The following is a 5,332-nucleotide window of genomic DNA, read 5'->3' as shown; positions in this document are numbered from 1 at the left end:
TCACCTTTCGTTTTGGACGAGCGAGATTCCAGATGTAATTGTACACGTAACAGAAGAGCTGACGAACATTTCCAAGTACATATTTTCGATCGATTGATATCTTGTTCTCGATTTTGGCTTGTTTCTTTTTAATATAACAGCTCGTATATTGCATATGTGTAGACATAAATCTAATTAATGTATACTGTTAGGTCTCAACGCCACCAAAAACTTAAAACTCTCGCAAAAGGGAAAATAAACATTTTTATGTCATATTGAATTTTGCACAGTAATATTGCATTTACAAGAATAGTGGTATAAATAAAAATGGACTAAAGCAGAAATTTTGTGAAAAGTATGCTAAAACGATTAGCAGCAGTTAGCATATCAATAGAACACTTCTAATATTAAAATGTGTGATTTGCATTAATTCGTAAGTTGAAATTTTTTATTGAAAATATTACCAAGATAGAGTAATATAAAAGAATCTAAAAGAATCTAATAAACATTGCAAAAAACTGATTGATTGCAATTTTGTTTAAGATCTTCGCTAAAAATTGTAATTACACCCACTACGCTGGGTGATAAGCCCCAAACTTAATATTAAAAAAATTGTATATCGTCCCTGTGAAATGAAATCGACATATCTGCGAAATGCCTATTTTTAAGGTGACCATACTTGTGTCCCGAATTTTTCTTAAAGCAATATTTGTTCCAGATTTTGATTTTTTGTCCCGGATTGTCCCGGTTTTCCGAAAATTAATAGTTAAATGAACAAATATTAAGAAAATAAACTAACAGATGTTATTTTATTCAAATTCGAAAAATATAAGATATAATATCATAGATAAAAAAGCATCGTTCAAGTATTACGTAAGCAGATTTACTACAATTATTTACCCCCCCCCCTCCCCTTTGTCAGCAAAAGTAAGCAAATATCTTACCAAAAATAAGCAAAATAAGCAAATCAATATCCCCCCGCCCCCTATAGTGCTTACGTAATACTTGACTAACGACTAACAGACCCCCCCTCCCCCGATTAGCATGACTAAAAATTGCCGTCCCGGATTTGACTTAAAAAAATTTGGCCACCTTACTATTTTACACAAAAGCACTTTAAAATGTAATATATTCTATTCTACGTCCATTTAGTTCATCTATATCTATTCATACGTTATACCAAAAAATGTATTTTTTGAGTAAATTTTGACATATTATTAGATAGACCTCAAAAGTTTCGAATCTTGAAGAGTAACAAAGGTCTCAAAAACAACGTTAATAACTATATACCTATATATCCCCTAAATACCTTTAATAACTTCTAATTTCCCCAAAAAATGTATATGCTAACTAGAAGGATTATCCGTACAAAATATCAACTTTATCACTGGATAAGTGCTATGAAAATATCGCCATACCATCCATATACTGCATAAAATAATGTTAGAAAATTATAAAATTCACATTGTTTTCAGTAAAACAAATAAAAATTAGTTGCTTAAAAGCTGTTTTGTTGTTAATACTGATTTATAACCAAAATCGCATACTATTGTTTTTGTGTTGCAACTACATATCAATGTCACCTTTAAGGAATTTATCAACTGTTGCTGTAAAACATCTTTTTCCAAATTGATCGATATAACATTAGCAAGAGAAATCAATTTCCTCTAAATCAATTATTCTCAAAGTAGAGGTCCACATCAGCAGAAAAAACTTTGAGATCCAAGAAATAAAAATGGGGGACGACAAAATGAAATAAAGACCATAGGTAGGAACTCATAATATCAATCGATCTAAAAACTAAAGAAAACTTAGTATATTTTTATAAAAGTTTATGAAAAAAAACAATATCGGGTGTATAGGGAGTCTATGGCAAAGTTTGGCAAAGCCCAAGCTGTCCACAACACAAAATAGTTCGGAAACCTATGCTTTATAGTATAGAATAGAGTCTATCTATCTATAGAAAGTATAATCTTTGATAGTGAAAAATAGAATCTATAATCCACTATTAATATTATTTGCTCTACCCGAAATCTATTGAAAACTGTTTGCCAGCTGTGGGTCTAATATGACGTAGTCGCTTTCAAAGTTGGGCGGATGACGCTGCCAGCCCGCTCTCAACGTCTACGTAAAATCACTACGGTTTCCTAATATGTTCAGGATTGTTTGGTATCGCAACTTATATAGATGTACATTGCTCAACTGCTAATAAGATAATTGGATTTAGTGAAATCAGTATCAATCAACTCCCAACGATGTCGTAATTAATAATCGAATCGAATTGAGTCAAAAAAATAATATGCAGTGGTATGTTGAAAAATGATTTTTTTAAAGACAAATTATGCATTGCAGGGTGCTACTGCTAACGCATTAATTGCTCACATTTGGTTTAAATGTTTTAAAGTTCTCGCACATTGAAGTTTGCCCATACAAGAAACATTTGAACTGATTTTCAGTAAAATGCACTAGCAAATATCATGTCAATTTTAGGTTTTCATTTTTTAATTGTTTTTTCCCCATATTATAAATTATCAAGTATTTTACCATTTTAGAATTCTGATTATACGCGTCAACTTTGGATGGAACTGATAAACTGGTAAATACACCTTAGTACTTTTTTCAACGGAGGGCATCTTTTTTTTAAATATATATTGAATGGCAATCAGAACCGTTACATTCTACAAGCCAACGGGCTATAATTTTGATCCCCATTTAGGAGGATCAAATACGGCGTGGTAGAAGATTTCCAGTGAGATACTTCTACTTTGCTAAATGAGATATCTAGGTTGCTTTTTCTTGAGCATCTTAAAAAAGACTGATTTAAATAAAAATCATAGTTTAACTTAAAGTCTTAAGTCAAAACTTCGAACAACTGTATCATTATTTTTGACAAGAAATTATAATTAATTGCAGATCCAAAGTTTAAATGAACAAAATTAATAAAAAATAACCACAATACTCTAAAAATGGCCACAATTTGCCCAAAGTTCTGAGTGCACTTAAATGCTTATAATTTTCGAACTACCTGAACATTATTTTAACTTATATTATAGTCTAAAAGTCGTAATTAAATATTTTTGTATATCTTCACATTTTGAAGGCTTCTGAACATTCTGGCATACCTTAGACAAAAATGAATTGTGTGTGTGTGTTTTGTGTATCCATGTTTTCGGTTTACGTTTAGAATGGTTCAAAAACATTCGATTTCTATTGATGTGCTGATTAAATTTCGGAAAAGGCAGGTTCAGCCATTTCGGAGATACGGAGCAAAGAGCGCAAAAAATAGAAAACAAATTTTTAAGAGAACGAAGCTTACGATTTGAATGACCGATTGGTGACTAAGTTTTGGAAAAGGCAGGTCCAGACATTTCGGAGAAACGGAGCTAAATGTTAAACAATGTTCTTTATTTTAAATCCGATTGATTTAGTTTTGTTTATTTACTTTTCTGCAACACATATACGTCGCCCAATTCGTAAACTCTTATATTTTGTCTATAAAATAAAAATAATAAAAGTTACAGTATTTATAATAATCTATTTGAAAACATTTAATATTCATCGAATATTTCGTTACGATACGGGAAGTTCCAGCAGTTGGCCTTAAGGGACGATGCCATATGCTACTAGTTTTCTGATTTTTTTATGGTAGTTACGTTCAAAACTGCTCGACTTCGAGTTCTGGGACACCACGTATAAGGCTACAAGGTTACAGGACTAACACAAATTATAAAAAAAATTAATGTTAAGAGCTTTTATTTATTGTGCTATTGTTTTTAGTGTGGCAAGAACATATGTATATTTTGAAAATCGCGCGGGCCAACATGAACGACTACATCAATCGCTTAATTAATTAAGGCAGGTGTCGAACAGGTGGATCGGTATTCGAAACGACCGCGACCGTGCATACCGCTTGCTTATGCGGTACAATGGTGACGATTCGCATTACAAGGAAACGAGCATTTCAAATAGTTCTGCGGAATTATTTTATATGCAGGAATTTCTGTGCAAATTTTTTTCAAACGTTTTTCAGCACGAACGCGCACGTGTGTCCGTCCGTCCGGCCAGATGTTCAATACCAGTTTTATAATTAGGGCCATTTATTAATATTATGATTAGCACAACACATTCATGTAGAGCTGCTCATACGTTTATATACAACTAATTAACATATTTACTATGAAAAACTTGTGGATGTTGCTTATTTATACAGTTAATAAATACGATTTGCGAGCGATGCGAATTATCGTCAATTTCATATCTGTGGAGTTATCTAGTTTCGAAATACGTTAAAATACATTTTCCTTACATTTGGTACTATATAGTGAAATGTGTTAATTAAAATGTATTGCAAATTATATGACATATTTTATTTGTTTTTTTTTTTTATTTAGAATTAAATTATTGAATTTTGTTACCTAAAGAACAGACACTATAAATCTGTTCATAATAAGCTGTGATGTAAAATATTTGCCACTAAAGTATCATAAAATAATGTATAATATTATAAAATAATGAATATCAGCACAGTATATCAACTGATCCTTTCCATGATGTTGCTAATTCATCTCTTCCTTGATGATTGTTGAAGTGCACTATTTTTCATTTTTGTTCAAATTGTATTTTTGAAAAATACTTGTATCAATATTTAACATTAACCTTTTGGTTAGAAATAGTGAATATCAGCACAAAATTTCAACTGTTCCTTCCCATGAAGTTTTTAATTCATCTCTTCCACGATGTTTGTTGAAGTGCTTTATTTTTTATTTTTGTTCTCAATTATAAAAATTCAATTTGTTTTCCTGAAGAACAGTCAGTTATAGAAATCTTTAACAAGCTTTGGTGTTAAAGGTTTAACTCAAAATTTAATGTTAAACATCAATAACTAATGTTAACGATTTGTGATAGATTAAATAATGAATGGAAGTATATGCAACAGTTTCTTCCTGTTATATTCTATTGATCGTAGTTTATCATTTTAATGAAAAGTCGCGGAAAAATGTATTTGAGATACTAATTCGATAATTATCCAATTTTTTTGGATTATTATAGTTCCACCTTAGCTCTATACGATCGATTTTATTTTTTTTTCACGTCAAGGTATAGTAATTTACCTTTATGTTCTTTTAGATGTTGTAGATGTCGCAGAATTATTGGAATTTTTTGACAAAGAAGCAGAAGTTTGTTGAGGGGCTTATAAGATGACTTCAATATTTTCATTATTTGTTTAAAATAGGCCAAAAGGTATTATGGCTATAAATTATGTGTCTTGAGCTCTGTTGATAAATAATTTAATAGATAAATAAACAATATATGATCATCCCATTTTTTCCAGCATATAATGAATGCTTCATCA

Source organism: Ctenocephalides felis, unplaced genomic scaffold, assembly GCF_003426905.1.
Source record: "Ctenocephalides felis isolate EL2017-DRISC unplaced genomic scaffold, ASM342690v1 CF-g0.4_SCAFFOLD_01170, whole genome shotgun sequence".
NCBI classification, from domain to species: Eukaryota; Metazoa; Arthropoda; class Insecta; order Siphonaptera; family Pulicidae; genus Ctenocephalides; species Ctenocephalides felis.
Note: the sequence above shows the minus strand (reverse complement) of the source record.